General features: G+C 47.0%; 1 protein-coding gene across 1 annotated transcript in view; it reads left to right on the top strand.

Annotated features, from left to right (window-relative positions):
• LOC120930475 (electrogenic sodium bicarbonate cotransporter 1-like) overlaps positions 1-19,785 on the top strand; it is a 644,541-nt gene that overhangs the window by 286,427 nt on the left and 338,329 nt on the right. The window lies entirely within an intron of this gene.

Genomic DNA, 19,785 nt, shown 5'->3' with positions numbered 1-19,785 from the left:
CCTTAGGTCTGGTATGGGTTGTAAGGGGACCCCCCCTACGCCGAAAAATCGACATAGGGGGTCCCCCTACAATCCATACCAGACCCGTATCCAAAGCACGCTACCCGGCCGGTCAGGAATGGGAGTGGGGACGAGCGAGCGCCCCCCCCCCTCCTGAGCCGTGCCAGGCCGCATGCCCTCAACATGGGGGGGTTGGGTGCTCTGGGGCAGGGGGGCGCACTGCGGGCCCCCCCACCCCAGAGCACCCTGTCCCCATGTTGATGAGGACAGGACCTCTTCCCGACAACCCTTGCCGTTGGTTGTCGGGGTATGCGGGCGGGGGCTTATCGGAATCTGGGAGTCCCCTTTAATAAGGGGGCCCCCAGATACCGGCCCCCCACCCTAAGTGAATGGATATGGGGTACATCGTACCCCTATCCATTCACCTGTAGGCAAAAAGTAAAAGTTAATAAACACACAACACAAGGCTTTTTAAAATATTTTATTATTCTGCTCCGGATGCCCCCCCTGTCTTTGTTATTAGCTCAATTACCAGGGGGGGCTTCTTCTTCCGCTCTCCGGGGGTCTTCCACTCTCCGGGGGTCTTCTCCGCTCTCCGGGGGGGGCTTCTCCGGACTCCGGGGGGGGCTTCTCCGGACTCCGGGGGGCTTCTTCCATCTTCTCCCCTCTTCCGCTGTTGACTCGGCGAACCCCGGTTCTTCTGCAGATGTCCGGTGCCTTCTTCTTCAGCGCTGGCTGCCTGCTATGTTTGTGTGTTAGCTCAATTTCTAACAGGCAGCCAGCGCGGTCTTCTGTGGCGTGGGTACCTACCGGAGCATGATGGGACGGTGATGCCTATATAAATGGGATGCAAGGCGCGCTTCCATCATTACAGCGACAACAGGCGACGAGGCAACATCGGAAGAAAGGAAGAGAAGACCCTGTTCGCCGAGTCAACAGCGGAAGAGGGGAGAAGATGGAAGAAGCCCCCCGGAGTCCGGAGAAGCCCCCCCCGGAGTCCGGAGAAGCCCCCCCCGGAGAGCGGAGAAGACCCCCGGAGAGTGGAAGACCCCCGGAGAGCGGAAGAAGAAGCCCCCCCCTGGTAATTGAGCTAATAACGAAGACAGGGGGGGCATCCGGAGCAGAATAATAAAATATTTTAAAAAGCCTTGTGTTGTGTGTTTATTAACTTTTACTTTTTGCCTACAGGTGAATGGATAGGGGTACGATGTACCCCATATCCATTCACTTAGGGTGGGGGGCCGGTATCTGGGGGCCCCCTTATTAAAGGGGACTCCCAGATTCCGATAAGCCCCCGCCCGCATACCCCGACAACCAACGGCAAGGGTTGTCGGGAAGAGGTCCTGTCCTCATCAACATGGGGACAGGGTGCTCTGGGGTGGGGGGGCCCGCAGTGCGCCCCCCTGCCCCAGAGCACCCAACCCCCCCATGTTGAGGGCATGCGGCCTGGCACGGCTCAGGAGGGGGGGGGGGGCGCTCGCTCGTCCCCACTCCCATTCCTGACCGGCCGGGTAGCGTGCTTTGGATACGGGTCTGGTATGGATTGTAGGGGGACCCCCTACGTCGATTTTTCGGCGTAGGGGGGTCTCCTTACAACCCATACCAGACCTAAGGGCCTGGTATGCTCCTGGGGGGTGAACCCATGCCGGTTTTTTCTTTGAAAATTGGCATGGAGTTCTCCCTCTCAGGAATGCATGCCGAGCGACGCTGTAATTTTTTATTTTTTTTTCCCCGACGCAACTTTTTTAAGCCGTCGCGATCCTCAAAACTCGGCGTAACGTAACTTCGCGCATGCGCAGTACGGCCGGCGCGGGAGCGCGCCTCATTTAAATGGGACTCACCCCATTTGAATAGGAACGCCTTGCGCCGGCGGAATTTTAGTTACACAGCCTGAAATTTCTAGATAAGTGCTTTGTGGATCAGGCACTTAGGTAGAAACTTTAAGGCAGTGTAACTTAAATGGGATTTTTTAAGTTACGCCAGGTTTTTGTGGATCTGGCCCTTTATTTCTTTGATATCTGCATCATTTTATGGCATCTGGCTCGTTGTCACTGCTTCACTTATGTGAGGGAAAGGTTGTTGAATCATAGGGACAGTTTTAGGACTATGTTGCTCCAGAAATATCAACAAGCACTCTATTCCTGTGACATCTGCTGTGCTTCATATAGTTTAGGAATTTTGTTCAACTATAGGGGCTGTTTGGAATCTATAGGTGACTCTGAATATTTCAACAGCAGTACACCTGCCACACCACCTGTGCACCTGTGATATACTGTGTTTCTGTCAAGTACATAGTCAGGGAGAGTTTGTTGAAATATTTTTTCTATGGTGGCAGTCAGCACTCTATAGGTGACTCTGAATATTTCAACAGCAGTACACCTGCCACACCACCTGTGCACCTGTGATATACTGTGTTTCTGTCAAGTACATAGTCAGGGAGAGTTTGCTGAAATATTTTTTCTATGGTGGCAGTGAGCACTCTATAGGTGACTGAGTATTTCAACAGCACTACACCTGCCACACCACCTGTGCACCTGTGATATACTGTGTTTCTGTCAAGTAAATAGTCAGGGACAGGTTCCTGAAATATTTTTTCTATGGTCGCGGTCAGCACTCTAGAGGTGACTGAGTATTTCAACAGCACTACACCTGCCACACCACCTGTGATATACTGTGTTTCTGTCAAGTACATAGTCAGGGACAGGTTCCTGAAATATTTTTTCTATAGGGGCAGTCAGCACTCTATAGGTGACTGAGTATTTCAACAGCACTACACCTGCCACACCACCTGTGCACCTGTGATATACTGTGTTTCTGTCAAGTACATAGTCAGGGAGAGTTTCCTGAAATATTTTTCCTATAGGGGCAGTCAGCAATCTATAGGTGACTCTGTATATTTCAACAGCATTGCACCTGTCCCCTGTGATATACTGTCTGTGCATTACATTGTTTAGGGCTGGGTCCCTGCTTCTTGCTATAGGTGGAGAAATATATAGGTGAATCTCTGCCTATTTCACCAGCTTACACTTTTTTGTATTTAAAATTTTTCAAAATTAGGGCAAGACCCTAAATTTGAGAAATATATAGGTGAATCTCTGCCCATTTCACCAGCACTCCACCTTTCCCCTGTGATATACTGTCTGTGCAGTACATTGTTTAGTGCTGGCTTCCTGCTTATTGCTATAGGTGGAGACATATATAGGTGAATCTCTGCCTATTTCACCAGCTTACACTTTTTTGTATTTAAAAATTTTCAAAATTAGGGCAAGACCCTAAATTTGAGAAATATATAGGTGAATCTCTGCCCATTTCACCAGCACTCCACCTTTCCCCTGTGATATACTGTCTGTGCAGTACATTGTTTAGTGCTGGCTTCCTGCTTATTGCTATAGGTGGAGAAATATATAGGTGAATATCTGCCTATTTCACCAGCTTACAATTTTTTGTATTTAAAATTTCTGAAAATTAGGGCAAGACCCTAAATTTGAGAAATATGAGGAAAACGTCAAATAAGGGACGTGGCCGCGGTCATGGTGCTGCTGGTGGAGCTCCTGTTACAGGGAGAGGACATGGTCGATCTGTGCCAGCTACAAGCACAAGTGAAACACCTTTCTCAGGTGCAAGTAGCCGACAGAGCCTGCAGCGGTATTTGGTCGGGCCTAATCCAGCTCTACGAATGTTGAGGCCAGGAGCAGAACAGGCTGTAGTAGATTGGGTTGCTGACAGTGCCTCCAGTTCCTTCACATTGTTTTCCAACCAGTCTTGTGCTGAAAGCTCAGAGTTGGCGCCTGCAGCCGATGTCCACCATCAGTCTTTCACCTTACCCCCTTGCAAATCAGCCAAGCAGTCTGAGCCCCAAAGCATGCAGCAGTCTCTTCTTCTTTTTGATGAGTCTGTTAGCATGTGTTCCCAGGGCAAGAGTTTGAGTGCACTGATGCCCAACCACTTATATTTCAGGATTAGTTCATGGGGGGACCATCACAGCACGTCTTGCATGATGATGATGAAACACAGTTGCCAACTGCTGGTGCTTTTGCAATTGTGCAGACCGACAAGGAGGGCAGTGGTGAAGACTGGGTGGAAGATGATGTGGAGGACGATGAGGTCCTCGACCCGACATGGAATCAACGTCATGCAGGTGACCCATGTAGTTCGGAGGAAGAGGCGGTGGTCGCACAGAGCCACCAGCACAGCAGAAGAGGGAGCAGGGTGCCAAAGCAGAGCGTCCATCCCCTAGACAGCACGCCTGCTGCTGCCCAACGAAGCAAGGGACCAAGCACACCAAAGCCAGGTCCAAGGAGTTCCCTAGCGTGGCAGTTCTTCACACAATGTGCTGATGACAAGACACGCGTGGTTTGCACGTTGTGCAATCAGAGCCTGAAGCGAGGCATAAACGTTCTCAACCTGAGCACAACCTGCATGACCAGGCATCTAAGTGCAAAGCACGAGCTGCAGTGGAGTAGACACCGCAAAAACCAAGAAAGGTCTCCTCCTGCTTCCTCTTCTGCATCAGTCTCGGGCCTCTCTGCCTCTTCATCCACCTCCGTAGTGACAGTGCCACCTGTCACCCCTCAATTAGAGGACCGGCAAGCAACACTACCACCTGGGTCACCAAACATCTCCACAATGTCCCATGAAAGCATTCAGCTCTCCATCTCCCAAACACTGGAGCGTAAGAGGAAGTACCCCTCTACCCACCCGCGATCCCTGGCCCTGAATGCCAGCCTTTCAAAATTACTGGCCTTTGAAATGCTGTCATTCCGTCTGGTGGAGATGCAGAGTTTTAAAAGCCTGATGGCATTGGCTGTCCCACAATACGTCGTGCCCAGCCGCCACTACTTTTCCAGGTGAGCCATCCCTTCCCTGCACAACCAAGTGGGGGACAAAATCAGGTGTGCACTGCGCAACGCCATCTGTGCTAAGGTTCACCTAACTACGTTAACGTGGACCAGTAAGCACGGTCAGGGACTGTGACGGTATTAGAATGATATCCCCGTCAATGTCTTCCCTTCTTCCCATAAAGATAATAACCCCAATATTCCACAAGGGGGGTTAATCCTGGGATCGCCCAATAAGCCACACATGCCAAGCTTACTGCTGGAACAACACACTTTAATGCCAGCATTCAGCTGGTTATATGCAGGTTACAAGCTGTTAATGACAATCCCCCCCCCCTCACACAGTGGGGGTCTTCAATACAGATCCTTGGAAACAATGATCTCTCCTTGAACTAATCAGTCTCTAGACCCTCTGGCACCGAACCTGCCAGACACATTTCTTTAGATACTGACATCAGTGGGGGGTAATTATTACAATGAAGCAATCAGAATAATTAACATGCCACTTATCTAATCATTTAGCTTGATGATACAATACACATCTTTTAAGGGTAAACACAGATCTCCTTTACACAACACAATAGACCAATTAACCTTTAGAATAGTGAGGGGACATTAGCACTTCAACAGGCTGTTTTAGCAGAGGACTGAATCACACATTAAATGAATGAATGAATGACTTGTATAGCGCAACGCATGCGAACTGAATCGCCTCTGGGCGCTTTTTCCAGCCAGTATCTACTTGGCTGGTGCGGTCATTTTTACCCCGTAGGATCATGACCTGCTAGGGACACACAGTCATACACACATATATATACATATATACTGGGCCAATTTGGACAAGATCCAATTTACCTACCAGCATGTCTTTGGAGTGTGGGAGGAAACCGGAGTACCTGGAGGAAACCCACGCAGACACAGGGAGAACATGCAAACTCCAGGCAGATGGTGTCGTGGTCGGGATTCGAACCAGCGAACCTTTTGCTGCTAGGCGAAAGTGCTACTCACTGCACCACTGTGCTGCCCTAAATGACTTTCTACCTCTAATACAGCACCAAACAAGCAGGGAGAATTACAATGAGACATATAGGCAAATGCATCACAGGGACGTTATATCTCCCTAACAGCGCACTGGGCCTGAGGCGGATAGCAGTTTGGCGCATGTCCTTCCACCACCGAGGATTGCAGGGCGCTTCAGTTTGCCTCCTGTTCCTAACTCCTTCTACTCCGCTTCCTCATCCTCTACCGCCTCCTCGTCAGCGTAACAAACTCACCACCAACTTCAGCACAGCCATGGGTAAACGCCAGCAGGCAGTTTTAAAACTTTCCTGTTTGGGGGAAAAACCACATACCGCGCAGGAGTTGTGGAGGGACATGGAACAACAGACCGATGAGTGGTTGGCGTCAGTGAGCCTCAAGCCGGTCCTGGTGGTGTGCGATAACGGGCGAAATCTCGTAGCAGCTCTGGGCCTAGCCGGTTTGACGCACATTCCTTGCCTGGCGCATGTGCTGAATTTGGTGGTGCAGAGTTTCCTGTGAACTTACCCCAATATGCCACAGCTGCTGCAGAAGGCCAGTGTATTGTCTGAACGTGTATTTAGCACGGCAGGGGGCATTATCACAGACAAGCGCAGCCGCCTGTCCAGATCCAATGTGGACAAGCTCAGGTTCATTAAAATTAACCAGGCATGGATCCCAGAGGAGTTGTCCGTACCTTGTGCAGAATAGACACCGGGCCGGCCTTACCCAGCCATTGTTTTTTTCTGAGCTTTCTAGGGTTGCCATCTCATCCCTTTCAAAGCAAAAACATAATAATTACACAGGTTCTCTGGCTGATTAAGGTGCTGTTAATTAAACTCACTTGGTGCCTTATCGAGTCTATCGACATTAAATTAGCCCCAGAACCTGTGTAACTCTGTGTTCAGGTTTAAAGGGATGAGGTAGAAACCCTAGATCTGTCTCACTATTTTGGGGTTTACCCTAATTTAAAAAATAAATCAATTAAAAACCAAAACCTGCTGTGTTGGCTACCTCCTCCTCCTCCTCCTCCTCCTCCACCGCTGCTTCCACCTTCAGTCACATTCTTAGGCTTGCGCACTGCAACTGCTTTCTTTAAGTCCCACCAGAGGTTCTCAATCGGATTTAAGTCTGGTGACTGCGATGGCCACTCCAAAATGTTCCAGCCTTTAATCTGCAACCATGCTCTAGTGGAGTTGGAGGTATGCTTGGGATCATTGTCCTGTTGAAAGGTCCAACGTCTCCCAAGCCTCAGGTTTGTGACGGACTGCATCACATTGTCATCCAATATCTCCTTGGTACTGAAGAGAATTCATGGTACCTTGCACACGCTGAAGCTTCCCTGTACCTGCAGAAGCAAAACAGCCCCAAAGCATGATTGACCCCCCGCCATGCTTCACAGTAGGCAAGGTGTTCTTTTCATCATAGGCCTTGTTCTTCCTCCTCAAAACATAGCGTTGATCCATGGACCCAAACAGTTGTAATTTTGTTTCATAAGTCCACACAACACAATCCCAAAACGTGTGTGGTTTGCCCACATGACTTTCGGCATACTGCAGCCGACTCTTATTCTTTGGAGACAGCAAGGGGGTGCGCCTGGGAGTTCTGGCATGGAGGCCTTCATTACGCAGTGTGTGCCATATTGTCTTAGCAGAAACTTCAGTACCCACATCTGACAAATATTTTCTCAGTTCCTCAGCAGTCACACAGGGACTTTTCTCCACTCTACGCTTCAGGTAGCGCACAGCAGTCAAAGTCAGCATCTTCTTTCTGCCACGACCAGGTAGCGTTTCAACAGTGCCCATTGCCTTGAATTTTGCATTTACTACTGTATTACAAAACCAATTGATATCATATTAGTTGCATATGGTTCTTTATGAAGTCCTTGTAGGATTTCATTCTGAATACAATTACAAATGTACACTAAATTCCCTAAAACCCTTTACAGCATTGGGGGGTTGAATAATTTTGAACAAAACTGTATGGACCTCGTCCTCCAAGGTCAAAATCATTATATTTTTTATTTTAATTTTTTATGTTATTTTAAGTTATTTCCCTATCCACATTTATTTCCAGAGTACTTGCCATGCTCTTCCCGACATTTTGCTGCCATTTGCAGCCCTCCAGCCCTTTCCCCTAGTTTTTTAGAGACATTTTTGTAGTCAAAAGTCCGGGTCCCCATTGACTTCAATGGGGTTCGGGTTCGGGTTCACAGTCCGGGTTCAGGATTGGTCCCGAACCCGAACTTTTTTTTTCAAAGTCCGGGTTCGGGTCCGAACCCGAACATCCAGGTGTCCGCTCAACTCTAGTTACCGTATCAGCCAAAGGAAAGGAAGACTTTAGTAAAGATTCCAATTTCTTTTCAGAAGGATATTTAAATACCTGAGCATTATCCACAGGACGAGTTAGGCTTTTTTTTTCACAATAAATAGCTGCATCTACTGAAGGCAGACTCCACTTGTTGGTAAACTTCTCCTCCATAGTATAAAGCACTTAAAATTTCCTAGGAGGAGAGAAACGCTTATCCGGATGTTGTCAGTCTGCGTAAATTAGATTCTCCAATAAAGGATGAATCGGAAAAGAGCATGCAGCCTGCGGGGATTTCAATGAACCCAGGGAGGAGACAGGTGATTCAGTTAACTCCGAAGAGGGCAACTTGAATGTAGAGCGTACTGCTTCAGCATAAAATTGCACCTGCAACTTTAGAACCTGGGAAGCAGAAAAAGGTTCTTCTGATATCCCTGATCCATCCGACTCCCCATTCTTATCTCCTAAAGGTGTCACCTCATCCTCATCCTCCTCAGACTTTTCTGAAATGAGATCTAATATAACAGAATGAGCTTTGCTTCACTTTTGCAGGGACTTAGCGATTAACGTAGCGATTCTCCCTTCCAAATTGTTCAGGGCTGCTGCCAAAGTGTCCTCAGTGACATATGCAGGGACCGGCACCACAGAAGAGGCTACTACTCCTGATAGGGGTAATGGCTCATCCTGTATAAATGCTTCAGATTTTCCAGGAGAGGAAGGTGCCGAGCAGGCACAGCTAGAGCCCCCTGTCTCAGGCGGCAATGCTTTTTTGTCTTTCTTTGTCCCTGAATTCCTCCTCTGGGAAGACATGCCAGTAAAGCAAAAGCCGAGGTACCTACATATACTACTGTGCTAGTTTAGCAATCTACATAAAGTATGCAACTTAATCACAAAGTTCCATGCTGAGTAGGTGTCTTTCTTCTGGGAGTGCTCAAAACCAACCACATAGAGAACCTTATGTGCCCGTAAGCTGCTGTGTCACCGTCAAGGGAGAGTTCCAGGCTTGTGAGAGTTCTTTTAAACACTTCCTGCCAGCATCGGCGCCATAGAATGGCGTGCCCATGCACGCACATGACCCTGCCCCTCCTCTTCACGTGCACCATAAGGTGCGCCCCCGACCTAGGGGGAATGGCGGCGACGTGAGAGGAGGAAAGATCCTCCTGCAATCTTAGCTGTGAGGAGGAAACGTGGTTGCTGCCCATGGCAGAGCTCTGCAGCAGAGAAGTGTGCTGTCCGAAGAGGAGCTGACACTATACTGGAGCATGATGAGTGTAAACTTAAAGCTTTATTTCCTCTAGTGATGGAAAAATTCCTTAAGTTGCATGCTTAGGACCTTTCCCTAGCTTACCTTATCCCCGCCACAGGACTGCTGAAGATCATTCAGTACCAATCTTCACCCATCACGGCGGGTTTGTGTGCCAACCTTCAGGGATATGGGTTCCTATTTAAAGGAGGCCTCTTCCCTGGGCCTTGTAAAAGACTCTGCCAGGACTTTAGCGTATAGTATATCGAAAGTGCTGAATCCTAGAGCCCAGTCCTCCAAAGAGACATTACAGACTGTCACGGAAGCATGAATCAGACGTACAACAACAGATTAATGAAATAGGAAGGCTTTATTAAAAACCAAACAGCAAGGTTAAAATCCAAACGGATGATCAAACAGTCAGCAGAGTCTTCCACCGGAGCCATGGTCGAAAGCCATGAATGAGAGTCAGCCAAGCCGGAGTCCGTATACAAGAGAGGTGGTGAAACGAAGCCGGGAATCAGGAGCCAGAAGGATCGTCCGTGGGAGCCGGGTCGGTAACCAAGAGCAGCAGCACAATCTCAGGAGCGTGTGTATACAAGAGGCCCAAGCAAGGAAATGCAGCAGCAGCCCTCATATATATATATATGCAAGGCATCCAGCTCCTCCCAGTGGGAAGGAGGAGCCGCAGGGTGTGGTAAGTTATAAGAACCCCAGGAAGCAAGATGGCTGCCAGCACATGTCAGTGATAAGAAGCCTGCAAGGAGGTAAGACCATGACACAGACGACACCTCGGCTTCCACGAGGCCCGGATACCATCCAGTTTTGGTGTAATTGGGCTTCTTGGATGGATCAGAAAGTGTAGCTCTTTACCCCTAGAGGGTCTCTTTGGTAAAACTTCCTTCAGCACATCCTAATCGCGTCCAACACCTTAGACACTGGCGAAAAAACTGAGGTACTGCCCTTATGGGAGGGGTTATATAGAGGTGTACTTGTCTTCATTGGTTGTGCCAGTGTCTTTTGCTTCTTAACCTGGCTGTGGCGTATGTGCTTATAAATTGCTGGCTTCAAGAAACACATGCTCATTGTTGCTTAAAACAACATGAACTTTGTGGAGGTCTATGAAAGTGCAGATTATCAGCTATTCTTAATTATGGTTAGACTTGTATATACAGACCCCAAATGTCTGGCTTTTCAATGTTTGTTCCCGTGATTCATAATAAGTGAGCGTTCCATAATACTGGAGGAACATTATAGGTCATATAGCCTTGCCCCTGTGTCTTCTATTTTAGAAGATTTTTATAAGCCGATACTGAAAATTACAGGTTAAGGTAAATATATGTGGATGACCATCCACTTAAAGCGGAGTTTCACCCAAAAATTGAACTTCTGCTTTTCGGAATCCTACCCCCCTCCGGTGTGTGACATTTGGCACCTTTCAGGGGGGAGGAGGCAGCAGATTCCTGTGTAATCCAGGTATTTGCTCACACTTCTGGGCATAGGTCGCCATGGCGACCTATGCCACATCCGGCACCTCCTCCATCCCCCACGCAGTCTTCTGGGAGACACACAGGTCCCAGAAGACAGCAGGGACCATTGGGATCACACAGCGCGACTCGCGCATGCGCAGGGCTTTACTTCCTGATTCCCTTACCGAAGATGGCGGCACCTTCCCCCGAGGGACAGATCAGCTTCGGGTGCCAACATTGCGGGTGCCCAGGACAAGTAAATGTCCATATATTAATGTTTTTTAGCAGAGGCCCTACCAAATAAATTGGTGGTCATTGCAATTTTTTATGTCATACAGTATTTGCACAGCGTTTTTTTTAAATGCAATTTCTTTGGAAAAAAAGTAACTTTAATTAGAAAAATATATGTAGCGCTTGGCTACTTTCATAGCAGGTGCTCTTGTAAATTTAGAAGGGGGTCAGAGAGTTATTTGACTCTGACCAGGTTTATTTGGCAAAATGTAAGGCCTCTGTTCCAGCTCTGGCTGTACTGTGTGCCTATCTTCCTGTCTGGGGACTTCAGGTACCCCCAGACGATAGGTGCAGCATTAGGAGTCAGGGTCGTGGGGATACTTCTCCTCGGTAGTCAATCAGGAGGGTTGATCGACTCGCTGTGCATTCTGGGGAGGGGTATTTAGGGGGCAGACGCCATTGGTTCGTCGTCGCCTCTCTGCCGCTCTCCACCTGGGCAGTTGTCCCACCACCCTGTGTGTGGCCCTCCTGGCCGGGGTGTGTGTGTCACAGTGTTCCTGGCTCCGGGACCACGTTGGTCCGGAGCACTAATCTACCTCGTAGACTCGGGAGGCAGACCGAGTCTACAATTTGCAAGTGGTCCTGTGCTGTCCATCCAAAGTGGAGTAAGCGATCGAGGGAGAACCTGTCTGGGGAACACCGAGCACGAGGCTGGTGTTACAAGAGAGGCCTATCTGCTCATCGATGGACACTTTGTATCTGAGAGCCTGGATGATGGTCGCCTATCAGTTTCCTGACGTAACTAAAGCTGTTAAAAGGAGATCCGGGTGCTAAGTCCAGCTGAGAAGGATTTTGGACCGAGATTATCTCCACCTTTGGGAGGGTCTGTGGCAGAGACTTCAACCTAAAGTTTCCGAGTGACACTCATGGCTGCTAGGCTGGTGAGAGAGGCCTATCCAGGTGCACTATACCCACTCTGGCTAGAGTGGCGAAGAAGTTTGTCATTGGAAGCAGGACTGTTTTCAGCAACCAGTTAAAGCGGAGGTTCACCCAAAAATCCACTTTTTGACATTAGCTGTAGCACACTGCTAACATCTGCAGTATGATGTTTTTTTTTTTTTTTTACTTGTACTTATCGTTATATGAGCCCTTGTTTTCCGGCTCCGAGCGGGGAATCCTGCGGGGAATGGGCGTTTCTAAGCAAAGAGGAGTTGATTTACGGCTGCTAAGGCGCGTCTTGGCCTCTGTTTAATCTTCAACTGCCATGATGCTGCACATGTGATCAGTTATGACACCAGCCATTGGATGGTTTGACAGTTTGGTTGAGAGCACAACCAATGTGACAGTTAGCATTCCCGGCATGCCAGGAATGTAACTGCTTTTTCAAACTGTTAAATTGATGGGTTTACTTCTGCTTTAGGATGCTGGAAAGTTCATTTTGAGGGTGAACCTCCGCTTTAACCCTGAATCCGCCGTTTCCATTTCTTCTATCTTTTTCTTCATCTATTTCTACTTCTATCGTTTGTACCCGGTTGGGTAATAAAAGCACAGAAAAGACACCTGTCGTGTGGACATTGACTTTATTACAGCTCTCATCCAGTACCCTAGACGGCGGGGATCCAGAGGTAACGTGCCACCCAAAACAAACCAGCAGCTTCTTTGGGGGTAGTGCTACATACAGTATATAACCCTTTTTTTTTAAATATGAAAGACAATGTTACTCTAAGCAAATAGATACCTAACATGCCATGCTTTAAAATCGCGTACGCTTGTGGAATGGCGCCAAACTACGGTACTTAAAAATCCTCATAGGCGATGCTTTAAAAATGTTTACAGGTTACCAGTTTAGAGTTAGAGGTGGTCTAGTGCTATAAATATTGCTCTCACAATCACATTTGTGGTGATACATCACATGTGTGGTGTGAACACCGTTTTCGTATGTGTTTATCTCAATTTTTCCTGTCATAATTCAACTAAATTAACCTTCTGTAATGTACACATTTTTCCAAGTTTTACTAGCCCCACAATTGGCACCTTTCGGGGGGAAGGGGGACCTTGACCTTACCCGCAATGGCGGCAGCAGCCCCCGACAGCTGATGGAAACATCAGTTGCGGTGCCGACATCGCTGGACTCCAGGATAGGCAAGTGTCCCATTATTAAAAGCCAGCAGCTGCAGCATGTGAAGCTGCTGGCTTTTACTTATTTATTTTTTTGGGCGGACCTCTGCTTTAAGACCCCTCCCTTTTGATGTCCAATTATAATTATTAAAAATGTATTGTATTGTATTTTGGTCAACTTGCATTCTTTTTTTTTGAAAAAAAACTATTCATCACATACAACGACATAAACATTTAACTCACCTACTGGATCTGACCAGACAATCTGAATTTTACAATCCTTACAAATTTGCAAGTCATATCCTTTGACATGGTAAACACACATACCGCGCTGTCCCTTTAAATGGAAAAGATAGCAGCCAGCACAGCAGAAGATCAATTTGCAAAATGTGACATAAGGACAGCGCTAAAAGTGAGTAGTCTCAGAACTAACTGGGATTGTGATATGTGAAAGATAAATATTCTATTAGAAATAAACTTAATATCAAGTCACACAATATATGGAAGACATTAAAGTGGTTGAAACTCGAATGCCTTGTACACACGATCAGAATTTCCGATGAGAAAAGTCAGATGGAATTTTTTCATCGGATATTCCGACCGTGTGTATGCCCCATCAGACTTTTTCCGTCTGAGTTAGAATGAGAACATGTTCTCTTTTTTTCCGATGGAATTTCCGTTCGTCTGTATGGCACGCCGACCGAGAAAAAAACACGCATGCTCAGAATCAAGTATGAGACGGGAGCACTCGGACTGGTAAAACTAGCATTCATAATGGAGATAGCACATTCGTCAAGCTGCAAATTATTGCATTGTTTAATGCAGCGCATTCTTTTGTTCTTTCTAATGATAGAATAATGAAGTTGTTTTGCTGCTGACATTCACACAGAGTTCTGACAAACTTTTTCTTGTGATCTCATGAATATTTGTATTTGATTTTAAAGCTAGATCTCCAAAATAATGGTTTTATTTTTATGTTTGATTTGATTTTAATCAATCTCCTTTTTTTTGGGGGGGGGGGGTTTAAAATGTTCTCGTGATCTCCATTTTTTGGTTTTGTGGTCAAGTTACCACAATATCATTATTACCTTGTATTTGTTTTCCCTCAAGGAGGTTGGTTGGTGTCCCTTGTTAATTTGACATTAATTAATTTGTTAATTTGACATTGTATTTTTGAAATGTACCTGCCTACTCACAAACAAACTGTCCTTTTTAAGAAAAACACATGGGCAAGTATTTTAAGTAAATAAAATATTAATTTATTCCGGGAAAAAAATATAGGAAGGCAACGATGGAGAAATTGGTAGTATTTGTGAAGCCTTTGGGCCCCAAGGCAGACATAAAGTGTATGGAAAATAAAATTGGTATATTGGGGAGTCCATATAATAGGGAGCACAATCTGGTCCGGAAATCCTAGAAATCAGGAACAGCAGCAGATGACATATATTACCTCAGGCTGTGGTACTACAACAGACTGCGTCTTCTGTCAGACCAGACTGAAGCCATGCAATCACTTTCTTGACTTCCCTGCAGCGTTCCCTCCATGCTTCCCTGCAGCATTTCCTTCATGCTTCCCTGCAGCGTTCCCTCCATGCTTCCCTGCAGCGTTCCCTCCATGCTTCCCTGCAGCGTTCCCTCCACGCCTTACTGCACGCTTCTTTGCAGGCTGGGGCTCTGGCGGTGGACTTGTCCGAGGAGGAGGAGGAGGAGGAGAAGGAGAAGGATGGGCGACCTCACATACATGGCTGGTCTCAGTCTGCTGGCCCCTCATCGCCTTCTGAAGAACCTGAGATGCGTTGGCCCCCTCCAGTTTTTTTAATCTAGTGGCCTCATAGCAGCCATAGGCCTCTTCAGCGTCGGGGGGGCTTCAAGGGCCTCAGTTGCCTCCTTAACCACTTCCATACAGGGCACTTATACACCTTCCTGCCCAGACCAATTTTCAGCTTTCAGCGCTGTTGCACTTTGAATGACAATTGCGCAGTCATGCTACACTGTACCCAAACTAAATTTGTATCATTTTGTTCCCACAAATAGAGCTTTATTTTTGTGGTATTTGATCCCCTCTGGGATTTTTTTTTTCTGGTAAAAAAAAATTAAAAGACCGAAAATTTGGAAAAACAAATGCTTTTTTTTTGTTTCCGTTACAAAACTTTGTAAATAAGTACGTTTTCTCCTTCACTGATGGGCACTGATGGGGCTGCTCGGATGGCACTGATAAGGTGGCACTGATGGGCACCGATGAGGTGGAATTGATGGGCACTGATAGGCGACACGGATGGGCACGGATAGGCGGCATGGATGGGCACGGATAGGCGTCAAGGATGGACATGGATAGGCGACACGGATGGGCACAGATAGGCGGCATGGATGGGCACTGATACTTATGGATGCCAATCAGTGCCAAACAACAATGCCTGCCAATCAGTGATGCCCATTGTGGGCACTGATTGGCATCCATTGTGGGCACTGCTTGGCATCCATTGTGGGCACTGATTGGCATCCCTGGTGGTCTAGGGTGGCATACCTGGTGGTGGGCATCCCTGGTGGTCTGGTGGCATCCCTGGTGGTCTAGTGTGGGACATCCTCTGGGGGGCTGTGCTGATAATCGATCAGCACAAACCCCCCCCTGTCAGAGGAGCAGCCGATCGTGGTAAAGAGTCTCTGTCAGAGACTCTTTACCTAGATCGGTGTTGCGGGGTGTCAGACTGACGCCCTGCAACAACGATTGCCGCGATGCGCGCCCCCGGGGGCGCGCAGCGGCTCAATATCTTGAGGACGTCAGATAACGTCCAGTCAGGATATTGAAACCACTTTGCCGCCGTCAATTTGTAATAGGGCGGGCGGCAAGTGGTTAAAGGAACACTAAAGATAAAAAAATATTTTTGAATACCAAACATGTTATACTTACCTCCACTGTGCAGCTTGTTTTGCACAGAGTGGCCCTGAACCTGGTCTTCTGGGGTCCCTCGGTGGCTGTCTTGGCTCCTCCCTGCAAGAACTACCACCTTCATGCGAGCGAGCTCACACGGTGGTTAGTTCTTGCGGGCACGCTCCAGTGATACAGCCGGCGGCTAAAGCCCTGGATGTGATTGAAAGCAGCGTGAGCCAATGGCTGCGCTGCTTTCAATCAACCAATGAATGAGCCGAGAAGCCTGCACGTTCACGGCGCAGGACTTTCGAGGGGTCAGGTAAGTAAATGGGGGGCTCGGGGGTGGGGGCGCTAATCCACAGATGTTTTTTCACCTTAATGCATAGAATGCCACTGGGCCCGGCCACCTCCTGGCTAACACTCACCCCTGCCTGCCACTTTCCTGACCCTCATCCTGGCTGAGGTCTTCCTGTGTATGAAAAAGGGTCATAGTTTTACTTTTTGGTACATCAATCACACACAGTTTTCAGCTCATGACTGTTGCAAATTGAATGGTAATAAATAGAAAAGACTATCATTCTGACCCCAGCAGTTTTTATTCTTGTCCCAATCATTTTTGGCCACTACTGCCTATTGATATTTTATTGTGCTCCTTTTCATACATATTCCTCAAGTTAGCAATTTTATTCACCAACATCTCCATGTCTGCCTCAGGGATCTGTGTGTGCACAAATTCTAGCAATTTCTCCATTGTTGACCTCCTTATGCCGCATACACACCATCACTTTATGTGATGAAAAAAAACGACATTTTCTGTGAAGTAAAAAACGACGTTTTTGAAACTTCAATTTTCAAAGACGAAGTTGCCTACACACCATCGTTTTTCTCACAATGTTCTAGCAAAGCGAGGTTACGTTCCACCACGTTTTTCCATTGAAGCTCGCTTCATAAGTAGCTTCTGGGCATGCGCGGATGAAAAAACGTCGTTTTAAGCGACGTTTTTGCTACACACGGTCAATTTCTGTGAAGTAAAAGTTGACGTTTTGAAAAACGACACATAAAATTGAAGCATGCTTCAATTTTTTTTGGTCGTTTTTTAGAAGACATAAAACGACGTTTTCCCCCACACACGGTCAATTAAAGTGACGTTTTTAAAAACGTCATTTTTTTTCATCACATAAAACGACCGTGTGTACGCGGCATTACTATTCGATTATGATAGTTTGTTGTTCAGTTCCCATAAATTCCTCATCTTCCTGTACCTGTCAATAAAAGAAGACCGTAATTCTGGGTCCTTTAAAGGGTCACTAAAGGAAAACATTTTTTTTGCTGAAATGACTGTTTACAGGGTTTAGAGACATAATAGTTAACTGATTCCCTTTAAAAATGATTAAAAATAGATAAAAACCAATCATATAATGTACCTACAGTTTCGTTTCTTTTTCGCTGTTGTTTCCTGGTTCTCTGATGTACAGAGACAAAGAGCCAATAGAGGGCAGTGATGCTTTGTAAAACGAAACTGGATTGGTGATGACATACAGTAATCACACCTCCTTGATTAGTCACCACAGTGAGAAATCTCCCAGTACTGTGGTGATCAGGAAACGGACAACCAGGAAGTGTCCAGAACAGAGAGGAATTACAGCAACATCAAAGCAAAAATGAACAATAAGGACATGAAACCAGGACTGCAGTAAGGTAAAGGAAGCTATTTGGCTAAAAAAAAAAAAAAATCCTTTAGTGACCCTTTAACCACTTCCATACCGCGCCTATTCTGGCACTTTTCTCTCCTTCATGTAAAAATCATAATTTTTTTGCTAGAAAATTACTCAGAACCCCCAAACATTATATATATATTTTTTTTAGCAGACACACTAGGGAATAAAGTGGTGGTCATTACAATGTTTTATCTTGCACGGTATTTGCGCAGGAATTTTTTAAACACTTCATGAATTAAAAAATAACAAAACAGTAAAGTTAGCCCAGTTTTGTTGTATAATGTAAAAGATTGTTATGCAGAGTAAATAGATATCTAACTTGTCACACTTTAAAATTGCGCACACTCATGGAATGGCGCCAAACTTCGGTACTTGAAAATCTCCATAGGCGACGCTTACATTTTTTTGACAGGTTACCAGTTTAGAGTTAGAGGAGGACTGGGGACAGGGCGTTTTAAAAAATATATATATTTTTTTTATTTTTACACTTTTTTAAAAAAAAAATTACATTACATTTTTTTGATCACTTTTATTCCTATTACAAGGAATGTAAACATACCTTGTAATAGGAATAGTTTGTGACAGGTCCTCTTTTTGGAGAGATGCGGGGTCAGCAAGACCCCACATCTCTCCTCCAGGCTGGAAAGCATGAGATCAGGATTTTTTTTTACCGATCTCATGCTTTCAGCCTTGATTGCGGCTTTGTTTACTTCTGGGTACCCAGGCGTGACGTCTTAACATCGCGCATGGGCCTCCGACGGTCATAGAGATGACCAGAAATCTCTATGCTCTTCATCCGGCAGCGGCCGATTCGTTCTCCGTGCCTCCGATGGCACGGAAGAGCCCTGAGAAGCACCGGATGGTGGTGGGAGGGGGGCTGTCCCCTCCTGCCGCTTGTAAGAACGATCAAGCAGCGGAACCACCACTATGATCGTTCTTATGGTGCGCAGAATAGCCGCCTGAAGAGAAGGATATCTGAATGATGCCTGTAGCTGCAGGCATCATTCAGATATCCCCCACTGAAGTCCAGGATGCCATATGACGTCCTACGGTACGGAAGTGGTAAAAGTGCTGCATTTTTTCTGCAAGATAAAACACAAGACAAAAACACTAGGGCCCAGATTCACAAAGCACTTACGCCGACGTTTAACAAGTTACGCCGACGTAAGTGCAAATGTGCGCCGTCGTATCTGTGCGCCAGACCCACAAACAGATATGCGCCTAAAACCAGGCTACACCCCGCCAACGTAGCTCTCTTACGCCGGCGTAGGGTGGGCGCACATTTAGGCTGGGTGCATGGTGCCGCTCCCATTGATTAGCAATTCAAACATGCAAATGAGGGAAATACGGCGATTCACGAACCTGCGTGCAGGCTACGCGAGGTGCGCATAAGTTGTACGTGCGGCGTAAAGTTATTCCCCATAAAGGAGGTGCAACCCAGCAGCAGACATGCAAGGGTCTGCACCAGGAAACACAAGCCGGTGTTTTTTACGTTGGACGTGTGTCTGGCTGGGCGTAGGTTACGTTCACGCCATACGCAGTGATCCGGCGTAGTTTAGGCAGTTGTTCCGACGTGGTTATGAGCAGGGGATGCATCCATGTCACGGCGCAGTTCGTGATACGTATTTGTCTGGCGCTCGGTCCATCATTTGCATGGGGTCACGCCTCATTTGCATGGGTCACGCCCACTTTGACGTACGCCGGCATACGCCTTCGAAACCCATGCCACGCTGGCGCAGCGTTGGGAGCACTGGCTTGCTGAATGCATTGCTTGCCTCTCTGCGCTGCGTTGGCGTAGCGTACATTGGTTACTCTACGGCGGCGTAATGTGCGCCTTGCTCTCTGTGAATCTAGAAAAGAACGTCAGGGGTGGGCGACACGAGCAGAGTTTCACGCATGCGCAGTGTATATAAAGAAAACACGCATGTGTCGTACCTACGTCCTAAGGAAGGTAAAATTCAAACTTGGGGCATCA

Source organism: Rana temporaria, chromosome 3 (genome assembly GCF_905171775.1).
Source record: "Rana temporaria chromosome 3, aRanTem1.1, whole genome shotgun sequence".
Classification (NCBI taxonomy): Eukaryota; Metazoa; Chordata; class Amphibia; order Anura; family Ranidae; genus Rana; species Rana temporaria.
This window is presented reverse-complemented; position numbering and strand designations above follow the sequence as displayed.